The sequence below is a fragment of the Thermobia domestica genome, chromosome 1, assembly GCF_964235325.1.
Source record: "Thermobia domestica chromosome 1, izTheDome1.hap1.1, whole genome shotgun sequence".
In the NCBI taxonomy this organism is placed as follows: domain Eukaryota; kingdom Metazoa; phylum Arthropoda; class Insecta; order Zygentoma; family Lepismatidae; genus Thermobia; species Thermobia domestica.
The window spans coordinates 377,953,508-377,972,803 of record NC_137454.1 but is presented as its reverse complement, the minus strand read 5'-3'; the positions used below and the strand labels follow the sequence as shown (position 1 = coordinate 377,972,803).

Genomic DNA, 19,296 nt, shown 5'->3' with positions numbered 1-19,296 from the left:
ACCCAGCTTAAATGTTTCTCTTAACAGTACCCATGTAGCATGGTCACATGAAAGTTGGTTTCATAAATACCTGAAGACAAAATTTATCTGTAAAAAATTTCTAATCTACACAATGAGTTTTCTATATTATGGTTTTCAAACCAGGTGTTAATCTTGTTTTATTTGCTATTATCCAAAGCTTTTGTTATATTCCCTATCATAAAGTTAGAAGAATCTTTTTTCTTCCTTTCGACATATGTGGATATTCCTTATATTGCTAATAATATTTCTACGCCTGATCTTTTGATGTTTTCATACTACTTTTACTGTATCCATTCTTGGTTCCCAATTCAAAAATTAGTTTACAATGTTTACCTAAATCTTGGTTTTCGAAGATTTTATCTAAATGGTTATTAAATTATATATATTTCCAAATGATAGATTTGATTAAGTAACAGTATGCCGATTTTGATGTACAAAATAATTACATACTACTGATTGTCAGTAAATAGTGGTATGGAACTTGTTCGTTCTATAACGTTTAAGTCCAGAAAATGTAAAGCTTTACTTGATTATTTTTCAACAATAAACTTTAACAAATTGCAAATCTTATTGAATTCCATGAATAACTCATCGAAATCATTCTCCTCTTCGAAAATCAAAACTCCATTATCTAGATATCTGTAGCATCTGAGAAATTTTGAAGTCGTAAAATTGTGGATTGAAAATGGTACGTAACTATAAGCTAAAAGAGAAGACAACAAATTTCTCATATAGAGCTCCCTCGTGGCTAAGCTGTCACCATACGTGTCCTTGGCGTGGGAGACTCAGGTTCGATTCCTGGTGGGGGCACATGTGGTTCGGATCCCATGTTAAGTTGTAGGTCTACGTATCATATAGCCTCGCTGCCAAAAGGGATGCTAAACTTAAAGCAAATCAAACTGATTTCCCGCACCCCAATTTCCTCCCAAGATTATAGACCTAAGTGGAATCGTATCCTTATGCGCTTTTAGTACCTGAAATGTAATGGAGAGGAGTGTCAACTTTCAAATGTTTTGGAGTTCATTATCTATTTGTTAAGGTATCTGATAAGGTATTGATTGTGAACAATTGGACGAAGTGTTAAGAAATTGTTGTAACAAAAGAAAGGCGTTTCTATGAATATAAATAATGTGTAATTGAGTTGTTGCCTGAAGTTATTTGTATGTTCAAGAGAAGTAAGGAGTGGCTATAATATTTTAGGTTGAAGAGCCAAGTGTGGCTTCTGATATTTTAAGGTGTATGGTAAAACAGGTGTGGCTTATGTTATTGGTCTAGTTTTTGGGATACACTTTGTATAAGTCAATTAAAGTTTGACTGTAAAAAACAAGTGGTATAATCATTCATGGATAGATTTGGAAAGTTAATTAAAAATAAATAAATTGAGTTTGTAAAAAATTTAACATTAGCTAATAGTATTAGCGACGAATATTCCAACAGTTTGTTCACTTTCTGTTAATTTATTTGAGTGAAATATTGCTATGTTTGCAATACTTACCGTTAATTAATTTTGGTGAAAGCTTATCTTTCTAAGTGTTCTTGTGTATAACAGTAAACGTGCTAACATCAGTTCTTCTGAAAGTCAATTTTTCAAACAATGTTTGTGAGTAAAAACTTCAGTAAGTATTTAATACGTATTCCATTGAATCAAGGAATACCATATGGTTTCCATAAACTAATTTCATCGTATAATCTTAATCCTTTTCAAAACTATGTATATAAATTTGTTTTCAATTCTTTCAGGTTTAGTGTTGCTGAAATGGAACCTGTAGTGACAGGAGATTTTGGAGTAGTCTATTGCCACTGCGGGTATAAGCCATTACCTCCAACATTTAAGTTAGGAAAATTCTACAGAATGATATCAGTGGGCCTTCGAAAAAATGTTACAAAAATATCCAATAATTCATCCAACGCTTGGGATTCGTGCTCTGTTTCTCCTTAGTGAAATTGTCAGGTAAGTTCTTATGAATAGTCGTCTCGCTTTTAGTTTGGATACCAGTAGGTTCCTTGCAGTGGCGCAGTTACGCGGAAGGTCCACCGTATCCGGACATTCTAAACTTTCGCAACTAAACATCACTTATACACTTTTTTAATAAAGCTATATTTATTTAGTAGAAAAATGATCGATGTAACACAAGGATTTGATTTTACATTTCATATGTACTCTTTCTTTTCTTAATAATAATCAATCTAGTTCTATATTTTTTCTGATACTGTAGCTGCCACTTACTTAACAATTAGTTTTTTGCGGGCCGCGATGGCTCAGTGGCAGAGCGTTCACCTGTGGTGCATGGGGTCCTTGGTTTGATTCCAGCTCACGCCAAGTGAACTTTGTGGTGGACAAACATCGTATGCGTGGTCTCCTCGAGGGTTTTTCCATTTCCTCCCGCTTTACTCATTCCACCAAATCATTCGTTTCTCATCATCACCGTCTCTTTTAGCCTACCCGGCATAACCATGTGGCATAATATTGAAATATTCCATTTCATTTTAACAATTATTTATCGTCTTTTCGAGTATAAAATAACATATTAGATACTACATAGCAGGGTTGGCTGGTTTAAATCAAGGTGGTTTAAACCATGGTTCAAATCTTGGTTTAAACCACCTGGTTTTATTCAAAAATAAACTGGTTTAAACCAAAAAACAAAAAATGTTCATAAAAGTGTAAGTGTTCGTAAAATCTTGATGAGCACACATTTGTGGGTTATCACGTTTCAGTCCCATACAATATTCGTATTATATTCAAACCTAAATTCCCCATTCATTATTTAAAGAGATTATACTACAAAAGTAACTTTTTTAATATAAGTTTATGAATGTTTCTTTTGAGATTTTTTATAGTTTATTATTATTTTTATGCAATTGCAATAAAAAAAATTCTAAATATTGTTTTATTTTAATAATGTTTACTATTGATATAAAATACATCGAAATACCGTACTGGGGGGCTCATGCAAACCCCACAAGAGGCATTTATTGAAATCAAAAGTATCGATTTATGTATAAATGGTTCAGAGCCAAAATAGACTCAAATAATTCGTACCTTTATTCACTTTTCTTACTAATATGCAAATTAAGTCGTAGTATTTCTTTAATTTGGACTAACAAAAGTCATAGTGAACTAACTTGGACTAAATTAGTTCTTCTGTGCTCTGCAGTATTTTGAAATTGTCCATATGTAATTTGTATAATGGCTTCACTTCTAAAACTGTTTATCTTTTTGTCCTTCTGAAATGATTCGTGACAATTATATTAACAAATATATACAGATCAATTCAACGTATTTTTATCAGGAGTCCTTCGTGAGTGAGTCGGCAGACGTATCACATTTGTGGCCAGTTAGTCCTGGTTTCGAGTCCAAATGGAGGACAATTTCTCTCGAATGTAAGCCGAAAACAGTTTGGATTCCGCTTTAAGCTTACTTGACCCCTTTCAGCATAATCCGGTTGTTGCATAATTACACCAAGGCAAAACAAAACAAACTTATTTATGTCAATATGTGATATAAATACATAAAGATTTTATTTAAACCAAAAAAAAAAACTTTTTTCAATAAAAACCATGGTTTTTGCCAACCCTACTACACAGACATCTTGTAGTATTGGGCCCCGCCCCTAAGCATTGGATCCCTCCACACACACACACACACACACAAAAAAAAAAAACGGTGTGCGCCTAGTTCCTTGTAGAATTAATTCAACCCATAATATGCCAATTGTAGACTACAACACTATTCCAGTGAAATAGTTTTGTTTTAATTATTGCCTATTGGCTTGGTTTGGAATAGTCAGCAAAGAATGGAAGTTTGAAATATTATTCCAAATAAGGTTTCCTTCGCAACCATTGTCTATTTTTAAAACTGACTTCACCATGCAACCAACGGGAAGGAATTCTTTTTATCTCTCTGTCTTCAGTGGCGTCACAAAAAGCTGGACTCTTTGGGAATTTCTTGATGGCTTTCGGCTTTTTCCACGCTAAAGAGATATTTTACCAAAAAAAAAATCTATATATGAAAGTGCTGCCTAATCAAAAAACAAAGTGCATTGTCTGTTGGTGTAGATAAACAGTGTTTATTATATTAATTTCCTATATTTTACAAACGTTTTAAGTTCTCCTCGTTCATCTTTGCACAGAGCACACAAACACACAGGCACCAAAGTGTGTGATTAGGAGAAGAGAGCGGGGCTCAGTGGTTACAGTGCAAAGAAGCTGAACGAATTATCAATACGTCACTCCAATATATAATTAATTTTGTCAGTAAAAATAAATATATCTTGACAAGACAACATGGAAAAGAAAGAGCGAATGCCTAAGTATTTTGCGTGAGATTCTTGAAACGGCAAGATACTAATTTGCATTTTTATCTTTATTTCCGTTCGCGAAACAGGACGTTTTGAATTCAATTCGTTCGCGAGTGGCAAGTAAAATATTTAAGGGCAGAAGTATATTCTTAAAAATGCTAGTAATAATTGAGATATTTCTTCGAGCAGAAACTGTTTAATGTATATGCGTATTAAATTAGTGATATGATTGAAATTTTATATCGGTTGTTCATATGTGAATTAAAAAAAGAAAAGATTTAATTAAAAATTTTCATATTTATCAAATTTAATAAAAGTCAAAGTTCGTTCTTCCGATAAGTATACATGTAAGAGATTATATTCTGTTTGCATCTTAGTTAGTTGTTCAGTGACATTACAGGCAAGTAACCACTTGGATAGATCCCAGCTGGAGTATTAATATGGAACATCAACCTTCATCACGTAGGATTGGTAAACAGACAAATCTTGGAATCTGGACTTTAATCTCTGCTCCATTAGTGTCGAAGAGATATATCAAATGATAGTGCTACGGAAACAGTGATTGAAAATCAACCTATGCACTATGAAGCTTGTATTTTATTTATGCTTTGAAGTTTATACAACTGAATGAAAAAGCATTCAGAATTGATTCATGAGACAGAATCACCAATTCTTCGAACCGCTCATTAATGCCTATGCTTTTACAACAAGCTTTGATACTCTATGAGTATTGCACAATTTCAATATCCTTTCATAAATTACTTTTGCACCCTAACAGAGACTAAGCCGAACTGTGTCACTATTACATAAATGGATTGGACCCTCTCAGAGACAAAGACCAGCTTTACGTTTGCACTACTTACCTTCGGCTTTTTCATCTTGCCATGGTTACTTAAAAATGAAATGAAATTTTTAAGTTTTACGTCCCACGATTATGCCGGTTAGGTTAAAGGAGACGATGGTGATGAGAAATGAATGAAACGGTGGAATGAAGAAAGTGGGAGAAAACGGGAGAACCCCGAGGAAACCCACGAGCACGGTGTTTGTCCACCATAAAGTCCACACGGCGCGAGCTGGGATCGAACAGGTGCCCCAAGCACCGAAGGTGAACGCTCTACCACTGATCCCCCCCCCATGGTTACTTAAAATGGGTGAAAATTATGTTATGCACCTACAGATGCTAGTGATAAAATACGGAATTTTTCAAGTAGTCCTTTATACAGTTAGCTTCGCATCAACAACAAATGTAATGGCTCTTATTTCACAGTTAGTAAACGTGTGGTTTTATTATATCTATATTAGTGAAGCGAGCGTTTTGCGAAAGCTTGTGCTATCCAACTTGTGTGTCTGCCCGTCCGCCTGTTCCAAGATCACTTTCGTATTACCTATTCTATGTTCATGAAACTTAGTGTGTGTCTTCTTTTCGCTTGCAAAAATGACCTTTTTTTTTTTTTAACTAGCATTCTGCCCCACACAAACACTGATAATAGAAATAGATCTACAAATTAATTCAGTATGTATGATTAGTTACACAGGGTTGGCGGAAAGAAACTCCCCATTTTTAATATTTTTCCTCATAAAATATTGTAGATATAAACTCAATCTTTTTCACCCATGTAGTTTATTATATACTATTATCATTTCAAAAGTTACAACTCAATATGTGATCCACAATTTTCTTGACACTGTCTCAAACGAACAGATACGTTCGCTACGACCTTTCTCAAGAATTCAACAGCAACACCACTTATGACCTCACTTATCTTATTCCCAAGTTCGCCAAGATTTTATGGTTTTTTGCGATACACTTCTTTCTTAGCCCATCCTCATAAAAAGAAATCGCATGAGGTGAGGTCTGGACTTCGCCCTGGCATTCTGTGGGACTTTAGCGATCTATTTCCCGTCCTCATCAAGCTATTGTCTTATAGGCAAGGTATAATGAGGGGGAGCTCTATTTTGCATAAATAACAGTATATGTGATGCGTCTTATTTATGAATTGTAGACCTTAAAAAATTATCTAACATTTCCTGATATCTTTTGTCAGTCATAATGTCTCTTAACAGATCGGGTCCAATAATGCGGGAAGAAGTTATTCCACACCACACTATCACTTTCGGCTTGCCCTGAATTTTTTTAGTGGTCTCTTTGGGATCACCTTCTGCCCAATAATGGCTACTATGTCGATTAACGAACTCCCTACATGAAACAGAGCTTCATCACTCCACAGAATTTTTCAGATGTGGATGATCTTCATTCCATGCAGGCATCATTTCACAAAATTTAACATACCTGTCGCAATCATCTAGGATATAATGAGGCTTCTATGGTCTGTGCTGTAACTCTTTGTTAGGAATTGCACTTGCAATTAAAAACTACTACACTTCAAAATAGCTGCAATTCGGGTTCTCTTCAATGGGGGCCCATTTTCTTCTGATCACTTTGTTTTAGACATACATGCTACCAAAAGTGTGATACAATGAATTGTGGAAGTGAATATCTCCATAACTACTAGCCATACAGTCGAGATGGCGTATTACCGTCTTAGACCTGTAACCTGTTCTATCCAAATCTACTAGTGAGTCAAGCTGTTCCCACCCTTAACCCCTGCTGTCCTTGTAGCAGGCAAAATACTGTTGACAATGCATGGGAAGTGACGACACATAAAACCAACCAAAAGTTCCTACGTAACAGAAAGTCGTAAACAACTGTGTTTAAGGAGGTGGACGTCTTGGAAAGCATGAGATATATCTCTGTTTCTGTCTTGCTTTCTTTTTCCTTCCTTTCTTTCTCTCTTCTTTCTATCTCCTTTTTTCTTCTTTCTCTTTCCTTTCTTGTCTCTCCTTTCTTTCAGTCTTTCTTTCTTTCTTTTTTTCTTTCTTTCTATTTCCTCTTTTCTTCTTTCTCTTTCCTTTCTTGTCTCTCCTTTCTTTCAGTCTTTTTCTTTCTTTCTTTCCCTCTCTCTTTTTTCTTTCTCTCTCTTTTTTTCTCTCTTTTCTTTCTTTCCTTTTCTTTCTTACTGTCGCCTTTCTATCTTTCTTTCCTTCTCTTTCTTACTCTCTTTCCTTCTTTCTTTCTTACTCTTTCCTTTCTCTCTCTCTTTCTTTTTTTCTTTCTTACTCTCTCCTTTCTTTCTTTATCTCTCCTTCATTTCTTTTCTTTCCTTTTCTCTCCTTTCTCTTTTCTTTCTCTCTACCTCTCCATCTTTTCTTTCTCTCTTTTTTCTTTCTTTCCCTCTTCTTTCTTCCTCTTTCTCTCTTTATTTTCTTTCTTTCCCTCTTCTTTCTTCCTTTTCTCTCTCCTTTCTCTCTCTCTCTATTTTCTTTCTTTCTTATCTTTCTTACTCTCTCTTTTTCTTTCTTTCTCTTTCTTTTCTTTCTTTTTCCCTTCCTTCTTCCTCTCTTTTTTCTCTCCCGCTCTCTTTTATCTTTCTTTTCTTTCTCTCTCCTTTATTTCTTTCTATTTTTCTTTCTTATTTCCTTCTTTCTTCCTCTTTTCTCTCTCCCTCTCTCTCATTTTGCTATCTTTCTTTCTCTTTCCTTCCTCCCTTTCTTTCTTCTTTCTCCGTTTTCTTTTCTTTCTCTTTCCTTTCTTTCTCCTTTCTTTCTTTCTTTCTTTCTCTCTCTCTCTCCCTTCCTCTCTTTCTCTCTCTCTCTCCCGATATATTCTCCTCCTTCTATTCCAGCTCCAACTTCCTCGATCATTTCATTTTTAAGGTAAATATAGGATTTTATGTTTTTATTCAAATATTATTATTTGTAAACCTAACATTTTATCTTGAACTCCAATATATTTACTGTCAAAATTATTGTGAGAATTCGTGTTCGTGGAACCCAGAAACATATTAATAAAACTTCTGTTAATTTAAAAAAGAAAATTGTCTTGTAATTCGAACGGGCTTCTAGGGCGGATTAAGTTTGAAATCCAAGACATCACTGCATTTGTTAATGCCAAAACTTTCAATGAGAACCTCACCTTCGTCAGCGGCTTTATTTTTCATACACAAACCCTTACTGTTGTTTTAATCATATGTAACGGTTTCCATTATATGATGAAATAAAACATTGCCGATATGGTTAACCTTACCAGTAACATTTTAGAAACAAAACATAGAAACCATCTATTGAAAATTTGGTTATAAATATAATAGTTCCAAATAATCTAATGTTCACAATATAATTTACGCCATAGTAAATGATTGGAACAGGAACGTTTGAGCATTTGAAGCTATTAAACATATTAGTGTAGTACTAATTCTGCAGTTTGCTTTCAGAATGTCGCCGCTAAACTTAACCATACCGAGAAAGTTTTATTGTTATTATTATCAAAGGAAGCCATGAGATGTGATTAGAATAGCAGTTTCTATGTAAAATATAAGTCACTGACGAAGGTGGGTGTTGCACTTGAAATTCTCGCCATCTATAAATATTTATTTGTATTCCAAAGTTATAATCACAGCTTTTATAAGTCACTGACGAAGATGGATGTTGAAGTTGAAATTTTCGCCATCTATAAATATTTAGATGTATTGCAGAGTTATAATCATGCATCAGTTTAGTTCCTTCAGTGGTTATTTAACACTGATATTGAGTTCACATGTTTCGTTGAGAAAGGTGAGTAACGCATTTTAAACACTTAAAATTGTTTTATTTTGTAATAAACTGGCTACAAAATAGAAGCAGAAAATATTAACAATATAACGTTGTTCATAAATACATTCGTTGAAGCACCTAATTGGATTTTTTCTAGTAAAAAACACGTTGCATCATTCGGTAGAAAAAACGATAAGCAACACTTTCATATGTTACTCCCTTACTTTATATATACAGCGACATTTTACAGTTTATACAATTCAAAATGATGTCAAGATATTGGTTCTTTAGATGAGAACCCGTACGGTGCGGCGTATGGACTCAAAGGGACAAAATTTGCTGTGTCTGCTGTCTCATCCTCTTCATCTTTCTTCCGCACGGGCTTCGTTGAGCCATGGCATTTCAGGGCAAACTTCAACTCTGCCATAACTTCTGGCCAATAGTCAAGCTGTGGGAGAAAAAAGTAGATAAAGTTAACACATTTGGTACTCATAAAATTACAATAAAATTTTATTACCAACCCAGCAAAATAACGAATTAGTATTTCACTTTTCTTTTCCTACGCAAAACAACAATGGAGAATTTCTAAGACTACGAGAAAATATCAGTTTCTAAGCTAACTAATTAAGTGTGCCCAATATTTGTTCTTTAAGATACGTACGACATCAATACCTCGAACCTTGATAGCTCCAATTTTGGATAATTCGAACTAATATTGAATTTCCGGAACTAGGATACAGATAGTTATGAAAATATTATAAATACTTGATAAAAGTGCAATTTACCCGATTAATACGGCGTTTGACCACCTTTAATCCTAAGCTCTGAAACGACGTTGAATGGAGTCATAGAGATTATAAATAGTAGCAAATGGATATTTGATCATTCCCCATGCAATACATTCCTTATTTCCAAGAGGGAGAGAATGAAGGCGAAAATGTACGCCAGATTCGAGTCTCCAAAGCGAACCAGAGATCTTCAGTTATGTTTAGGTTTGGAGATTAAGTTGGCCAGAGGAGGTTCTCAACTTCATTCCGATGTTCCTCAAACAACACCGCAACAGCTGTAGCTGTTTGAGTGAGTGCATACTCATCTTGGAATATGGCTCAATTCCCATAAACAACCACTGGACCATAAAACTGCGACATAATCCATTCTAAGAAATTCAGGAGTTTGTTTTAAGAGCCGTTGCACGAGCGGAATACCTTGACCGATTTGAACATTTTTTTTTCTAAATCATTATCGGTTCAAGTACGATTCGACTAGAGCTATTACGTACAATTTAAATACTGGTAAGTAAGTAAGATAAAAAATATCGTAGAAATGTTATTTTTTCGAAATTCGGCAAACTTTAGAGCACATGCGCAACCAGAAGATATAAACTGATTTTATTTCTTTTTAACACCTTTTCAGCCTCCCTAATTCGTTACTTTTTCGCAATATTACGACTTGAAAAAATCTATTTCCCTTTTTTCGACCCACTCTACTATACACTCGCTCACTGTACACGTAATAATGTTTGTCTATTAATAACTGAGCAATCAAAAAAAAATAGTGCCTAGATAAGTATTGTATAGTCTCGTATGCAGACAGTTCTCTTGTTAAGCACAAAAACGTATACGAACATAGTACTGACGCGTAATACACACATATTTTAATTTACGTCTTACATATAAATGTGCTCCCGACGGATTTTCTGATTAGCGTGTGTGTCTTGTGCACGGGGCACCAAGTTGGATTCCCTGTGGGAAAGCTTTTTCTTTTTTACTTGATAATACTTCTACATGAATATCTGGGCAATTTTTGTTACTCTATTCTGTAATTGGAAAGTATTTATTTATGTTGGAATTGGAGAATCCCAAGATGATGATTCCAAAACAAAAGAGGAAATTTTTTCACAGTACAGTAAAGTATTTTTTTGTAGACATTGTGATTCAAAGTCTACAAACAAAAGCAAATACTACTGATCTCTTGTTAAGCATAAAAACGCGATCCACCTCCCGCTGCGGCTTCCATTGTTAAGAGGGAACAGCAGGACCGGATTAGCCCTTCTGAAGGCTCGGGGCTAGAAAAAATTTGTGGCCCCTGCTGACTTCGCCTAAAACATTTCTGTGAAAGTTCAGCAGGAAAATTAAAGGAATATGTTTCATATTTTTGGTCATATGTTATCTTCTGGTAATAATTGTATCTTGTATGATTATTTTTAGACAATCAGTTGAGATTTTGATCAGAGTGGAGACCCCCGTCCACCTGGAATACCAGGGCTTCATCTCCTCTAAGCCCCTCCCTTAATCCGGCCCTGGGGAACAGGAGGAATGGATACGGATTTAACATGGGCGATAACACCTTTCGTCTTAAGCCAACGAAGTTCTTTTTAAAAAAGAATGCTTAAAACTTCAATATAAACGACAGCTACTTGAAGCTGGATCGATGGAAACGTCATGGACATATTAACGTAGTAATTTGTTACTGTTATATTAATAAACTATGTTCCTACAGAGTTTTCAAATATTAATGGATTCGTATAAATTACAACATTAAAAGCAGAAAATAATTTATTTCTATGTGCACATTTTTTTTTTTTTAAAGTTGTGCCAAGCCGAACAAATTAAATATCCTCAGACAATACGTCGATGTCCATAGTAAATTTTTCTGCCGTTTAAATTACTTTCCGGTTCTGGCAGAGTTATTCTAATGCACTTATTTTAATCTAGTGTTTTTCTATTCTTTTAATCTAATTGCCAATGATAGTCGTGTAATTTTTAAAGGTAATTGAGTAGTTTTTTTTCTGCCTGTTTTCAATTGAACTATAAATAATATTTTTACCATAGTTTACGCATAATTTTACACTTCTCAGAGAAGATGAACAAAAAAAAGTGCTAGAAAAATCCGTACCCTATCCTTCTTCGTAGTTTTCTTCATTTTGTATAAGAACTCGAGAACTGCTATTATGGATGCAACTGCAACGCCTCCAGTAAGTACCAGAAAAACACCACCTTCTGATCTAGATCGTTTACGTTTACTTGAACTAGCGCATTCCATTTTAGATTAGAAAATGGTTATACCTTTGTATAGAAGAAAATCAAAATTCACGCAAGATTCGCCAGTGATTACTTCAAGTAGTACTTGCATACACTACAACAGATGTAAAAAATCTGCTCTTTAGTTCTGTATTTTGAACTACGTATTTCAAGACAAAAAAAAAAAAAAAAAAGGGAAAAGACTGTTATTGGTGGAAAAGCAACAATAGGCAACAGTATAGTGTATCAGAGAAGCCGACGAAATTGTTGCTGCGTACAGAAATAGAAAAAAAGAAAAATATGACTATAGTTCACAATAAAGTGTATAGATGTCCAAATGAACTCCTTCGGGTATTCCAAGCGACTTACATTTTGAGGGTATTTGCATATGGGTATCTCCAAAGTTAGAGATTTGTACAGCATTTCCACTGCCATCTGGTTGTTGTTTCCTCAAACAGTTTGGAAACCAGATACGGGATTTTTGGCGTAAAGCTACGATAGACTATTCGTCTTCCGTTTCGAAATAAAGTAGAATGAATATTGGTCCGATCATAACGTAAAAGGTAGTTCATGCAGTGTTTTCGCACAGTTTGAAGAAACAGCCACCAGATGGAAGTGGAAATGCAGTACAAATCCTTCACATTGAGTCATCAATCTATATTATTTTTGTTATCTTTGATTGAGGGTGGACTGTATAAGCTACAGAGACTCTACTTGAAGCAGTAGATAAATTTTATATTCCACGGGTCCAATGGACCCACGCTATGTAAATGTGTGATACAAATATAAAACATAAAATAATATAAAATAAATAGTGAAAGCAAAATAATTTGAATAGCCGTGAAATCCTAAACCTTCAACACGAGCATACCTAGCAGCACGGTTGAATATATAAAATATGTAACTATATATTGATAACCACGTTTTGTTATGGGTCCATTGGACCCATGGTATGCATTGAAGGGTTAACAAAAGGTGGCTATATCAACTCCACAGTTTTCGACCAAAAGTGAAAAAACAAAAAAAAAGAGAAAGAAAGAAAGAAAAAGAAAAGAAGAAAAAGCGGAAGCGGTACCTCCCGACCAGAACAGCTCTCTTCGCCACTGTATGAAGCAAATTGGAAGTAATGTCATAAATAATAATGTACTAATATACAACTTGAATATCAAATTTCACTGTTAGTTTTCTTTTCTTGTGTGTATGTTTAACTTTTATTTGTTTTCTTGATAATCTAAACTTTCAATATACGACTATCATTCTCCTAAATTTTCGTAACTAACTATAAAGATGGTCCTAAATTTTCCAAATAAGTACAGATAACGATCACTAAACTTCATAATTGACTTTTTAAAAACATGTTGGTCCTAATTGATATATCAAATGACTACCTTTCCATTTCAAAAAATATCATATATTTCAAAATGACGGACTTCAAAATAGCGGCGGAGGTTCTTGATCTACTTTGCCCATTTTTCTCTTTTCAATATGTGAAACTACCACTGTTTGAATTGTCTATCTTTCACTATTTTTACGATTCAACAGTTTATTTGATATATTTCCATAACATAACATAGCCGTTCTCCCACCAACTTTGACCCCTTCCCCTCCGTTCCTTATGGCGCTCAGCCGCTACAATTTTGCACTTACACATATTTTCGCATCCTCTATCAGGCACACTATGTGTCATCCTGCATCTCAATTCATCCATTTGGACCCTTTACTTGTTAGTCGGTCATAAAAAGTGCATTCGCATATATTTTTAGCCCTTAGTACCTCAAGGCAACTATAAGGCTGGAATCACTATGGGCTGGAAGAACCTAGCAATGTTAAAGAAAATGACTTTCAGCCCCAAAGTTGGTGATCTTATACTCACATTACCGTTCACTTAATGTTTAAGAAATAGCATATAAATTGATTTAAAAAATAAACTTTTCTTAGAAGAATGAATAATTTATTGTCAGATAAAAAAAAATTGTAACATAATTTTAAAGAAATGTTTCAGGGGACAAGCCAAAATTTGGGGTGCCACTGCCTCCCCGTGCCCCTCCCTAGCTACGTCCCTGGAATGGAGAAAACAAGTTACAGAGTTAATTTTGTTAATGAGGGGCCGCGGTGGCTCAGTGGTAGATAGTTCACCTCTGGTGCTTGGGGTGCCGGGTTCGATCCCAGCCCCCGCCAAGTGAACTTTGTGGTGGACAAACACCGTGTGCGTGAGTTTTCTCGGGATTCTCCCGTTTCCTCCCACTTTCTTCATTCCACCATTTCATTCATTACTCATTATCACCGTCTCCTTTAGCCTAACCGGCATAACCGTGGGACGTAAAACTCAAAGATTTCATTTCATTTCATTTCATTTTGTTAATGGTTCTATATTTGATATTAACCGTTAATTCTGTGCATTTTAAGTTGTCTATTGACACTATATTCTCCCCTTTTCTCTTTCTGTCTCAATGTGTAAATTTGCACAAATATTAATCAAATCACGAACCTTCAGTTTGCAACCTAAGGAGAAATACGGTTAGTAAGGGTAAGTTCTCCAACTCGTTTAAATGTTATCAAATTTTGCATTTTTAATATTTACAAATAAATGACAGCATAACAATATTTAGCATTTTAAAAAGACATTTAACGAATAACGAAATCAGACAAGTTCTTCTTTCGAAGTAACATTACGTATCAATCAGTGGCTCCGGAACCTAGGAGCTCAGGCCCTGTTAGACCCCCAACATTTTCATAAGGGTGGATTCTTCCCCTGAAAGATCCATTCACACTTTAATTGATTTGCAGGTAGGACTACTGTTAATAGTTTCAAAACTCAGCGCAAGGCTTTGCGTTTACTTAAAAAAATACATATAACTTACCTCATAATCTATCCGTATATTATTTGATACGCATATACAGTATGTATAGCCATTTGAAGTAAGATAGCTTGTTTATATAATCCCTCATTTGAGTTAATTATAAGATTATTTAAATTCCCCGACTGTTATCTTATCATCGGCGCCTCGTATATCCGTATATATTTTTCTGGTACTGTGCTGTGCACTGTGAGTACAAGTATGCAAAGACTCCCTTTTGACATTTCTTCAGCCAGCGTTTTGCCCCACTCGTGCATACAAACACTCTTTACAATTTGTTCTTTTCACCAGTGGGGGCAACTTCATGCTGCTGTTCTAGCTACTCTACCAGGCATTATTAATCTTGGAGCGGGCATAAGTTGGGTTGCCTAACTCACAGATTTTGTATCTCAAGAATTTCTGTGGCCCGCTGTACATGAGACGAAAGTAAGGATAGGAAATGGAAAATGCATTTAAGAAAAGGTTCTAAAAATGTACCTCATTGGTAAAGTTTTAAGAAACAAACCCTCATACATTATTTCGTATGGAATATTGTTCTTTATGGGGAACGACAATGGCCACTAAACAAAACCAACAAAATAAAGACTGGAGGGTTTCGAAACCAGAGTATGTCGAAGGGTTGAAAACATTGTTTGGGGTAGAAGAAAAAGGAATACATAACTTTTAGGATTAATCGATGAGAAAAACAATGTTTTAAAATCAGGAATAGAAATTTTTTAGAACACTCACTGAGAATTGTCAACAATAGGGGAAGATAAAAGAGGGAGAAGCGGGGAAATCTACAATTGAAAGATAATAAAAAAGAAATGGTTTTGTCTAAAAATCATTTTTAAAATTATCCTTGTTACCATCTTTACTTGTCCTCGAGGTTTTGTGTACTGTATTCAAACAGTTCTGCGAGTATTAGTTTTCTATATTTTAACTCCCCTTTTGTTACGTAAAACTATCGTTCTTTGCTGAATAATTCGCAGGTAGAAGAAATATGTCAGAATCATATTTTGACAAATACCATTTTTTTTTTTTTACAATGGAGAAAACTAGTCCTTAATTGATTTTCAGCGAATTCTGATTATAAACCTCCACTGCACTTAGCTTCAGGGGCCACCAAGGGCCGGGAAACCCCGGCAACTGCCCGGGGTGCCAAAACGAGCCTCAAAAGTAGATTTTATAACGTGTTTTCCTGTCTTTTCTAATTTTATATTCTTGTAAAGTAGCGTCAATTACATATTATTTTTCCATTCCACCATGGAAGAAGAGAGTTTCATAGTACTACATGGGCTGTATCAACAAATGAAGACATAGCATGTAGAAAGAAGAGTGGAGATAGTGGTGGTATTGTTTATAGGGGCAATGTTCTTTGCGAACTTTCCCAGACAATGAATGTTATTTGATTTTAAATATGTTACTCATTTAAAGTGGTAGTGGAAGGGGAAGAGTTTATACAGCAGTTACTTTTGATTTTTTTTAGATGCAACACTGCCGCGCCAAACTGTCGGACTTTGTTGAAAGTAGTATCTAGATGATGTTATTGTTTCGTTATGTACGTTCCTAATGTATTTGAAATTGTTTATTTTGTTGCTAATTTTTAGTAATAATACAATTTAACTTTTTATTGAGTTTTTGTTAAGTTTTGTGGTGCTATTATCTATCACGCCTGAGGCCAAAGGTTGCAAAATTAAGAAAACAATTTGTGTAAATTATTCTAGATTTTAAGGTAGAGTGTTTATGGAAGAAAAAAATATGGAAGCTTTCTCATGAAGCTTCCTAAATTGACTTTGAAATGGTTTCCTTACTTATCGAACTTACGAAAGTTAGATGATTTCTAATACTTGATGAAACTTGTTATTAAGCTTTAGTCTTGTAAGAGTGTTCAGCTTTTGTACAATTTTATGCATGCTAAGGACTTTAATTACTAGGATATACATAAAAAGAGTTGTTTATATTGCTGTGTGTAAAAACGTTCAACATACGTAAAATGTATTTATTGGTGTCTCATGTTATTAGAATAGATTGTTACATAATTGGATATATGGTAGAATGCCTCTTGATTTTATTGATATAACAAAACAATTTACAATATAGCACTAATCATGTCACCATTAGTAGTATTTAATTATCGCTGTTCGATATTGTGTTTGTTTATACATATCCGTGCAAAATTATAATAAAAGAGCACAATGTAATTAATAAAATATGTATTTTTAAGTACTAGGTCTAAATATACTTATATCATTTATTTGAGTATTTTTTCTTTTTGAAAAATTGATTTAAAATGTTCACTGTAATAAAATGTCAAATATAGGCTAGGAATAGGAGGCGCCAAAAAGTCACTTTATCCGGGTGAAAATTTCGCCTTGGTCCGCCCCTCCTTAATTTCGTTAACAAATTGTTAGGTCCAAGCCCGAAATGTGGTTTATTATAACTCGGAAAGACAAATCTCTACTTCGTCAAGTTTCAAATGGTGATGGATCTTGTGAAGCTTAACAAGTGTATGAAGTATTGTGGTGTCCAGGCATTGGGTAGTAAGAATTCACACTGTCTCACTTTTGAAGCAGCTCAGATGAATATATATAATCCTTGCAATGAATATATTTAAATCAACCATCAGATGAAGGACGAATAATGAGATAAATATTTGATTCAAATATTTGCTTACTTATATAAGTAAGAATTCACACTACGAAGCAATGAAAGAATTGACTCAATCGTACGCTGTTTAAAACAATTCATTACATTATTAAGAATACTAGGAATCACAAGAGCAACTACTACTAGTATCCTCTCTAAAAAGAAATATACTTCATTAATAAAAACCTCTCGCGTAGTTAATTCTTCAACTCTAAATATAAAAGCTAATCAAATACATTCAGCGTGGATACAGAAACGTAAACATTGTGTTCTAAGAAACATTAACAATGAAATAAATATTTTTTCTCAGTTGCAACTAATTAATTATCTTACTTCCATTTGCCACAAAATATGTTATTATATTTGTTTTACTTTCATATATGTCTAATGTGGTATATGGTTCTTTATGCTGCCATCTCCGAAGCAAATGCCAAAGTATTTGGGGAAAAAAATTAAGTAATTCAATGGATATATTATATCCGCTTTATGTATCAACAACCAAAAAAATTGTAAGCAAATTTTAATTACAATATAATATTCTCAAAGTTTCATTGTCAAATTCTAAGATCATTTTCCAAAAACATGCAAAACGCGCAGCGAAACTTACGAAGAAAGAGACTACGTCATCAGAAATATAATGCGAATCTCTTATAGAGTTGGTTATAAATACAGTACTAATATTAGTAAGCATTAAACATTTGATACAAAACAAAAGGACTAAATAGAATTAGCCACACGAAACTGGAATCCAACCAAAACAAGATAAAATGACCTTCGCGGAGTAACTCATATTTATTTTAGTTTTGACATGTTAATATTTATTAATTTCTGACCTGAGTAGGGTGTACAGTTGCACAACTCAGATGTAGTTGTGGGGAAGTTAAGAACCTAATTTAACATTATAGTTAGGCATGGGCGCGAGACGCGAGAACGCGAGAAGTCTCGTCTCGTCTCGTCTCGCAAACGAGACGAGAACGCGAGACGAGACTTATAATATTTTGCGAGACGAGAACGCGAGACGAGACCTGATATCTTTTGCGAAACGAGAACGCGAGACGAGACTTCAGCAAGTCTCGCGCGAGAAGTCTCCGGTCTCGCATAGTTTACATTTGTGATATTGATATGGTATTCTTTTCCAAGTACCATCATACATATTGAAGAGAAGATAGTTAATAATGTCAGGATCGAGTTTTGTAATAAACATGGGTGTACCGACAGTAGAGCGCCAGCAAAGAGAGTGATGATAAAAGAGCGACAACCAGGAGAGCGTTAGCCAAGAGATCGACGGGTCAAAAGGCGACGCACAAAGAAAGCGACAGCCAGGAGACCGACGGTCCAAAAGGGCGACGCACAGAGATCGATAAACTATGGATCAAATGGTTGAAACGTGGTCATAATTCAAAATCAGTAAAAACGGACAAAAAATTGCTATAATGAGGCTTTTGATCTTGTTAATTATCAATTTGACATCAAATAAAAAAAAATGGAGGACAAAATTTGGAAAAAGTAAAATTGACGAACTGGACTTGGTACATTGGTGCATTTGACTTTGTTGATTACAAACTTACTAATTTGACATTAAAATTTAAAAATTCAAAATTGCGGATCCATATAGCGGACTGCGTCTGAAAAAGTTTGAGATTCGAGAGGGAAAGATACTTTGTCTACTTCAATAGCTAGGACAGAGTCAATCTACCAGTCATTTATTAACTAAAATATAACTTAATGAAGTCATTTTAATTTTTCAGTTAAACAATTGTTCTTCTCCCCCTTATTTTTCGAAAGCTTAGTCCTCAACCATATAGAGTCATTCCACCTGAAAGCGAAAAATCGAGCAAGACGGTCGATTATGTGAATGATAATAACCAGAAATATTTA

General features: G+C 34.5%; 1 protein-coding gene and 1 long non-coding RNA gene across 2 annotated transcripts in view; one reads left to right on the top strand and one right to left on the bottom strand.

Moving 5' to 3' along the window:
* LOC145664534 (uncharacterized) overlaps window positions 1-19,296 on the top strand; it is a 179,736-nt gene that overhangs the window by 5,102 nt on the left and 155,338 nt on the right. The window contains exon 2 of the mRNA XM_081731296.1: window positions 1,762-1,972. The gene's annotated coding sequence lies outside the window, so the exon portion shown is untranslated. The remainder of the gene's footprint in view (window positions 1-1,761; window positions 1,973-19,296) is intronic.
* On the bottom strand, window positions 8,956-11,904 carry LOC145668294 (uncharacterized). The gene is made up of 2 exons (XR_014128008.1): window positions 11,808-11,904; window positions 8,956-9,360 (listed from the first exon to the last, which is right to left on the bottom strand). It is a non-coding gene; the product is annotated as an uncharacterized LOC145668294 (long non-coding RNA).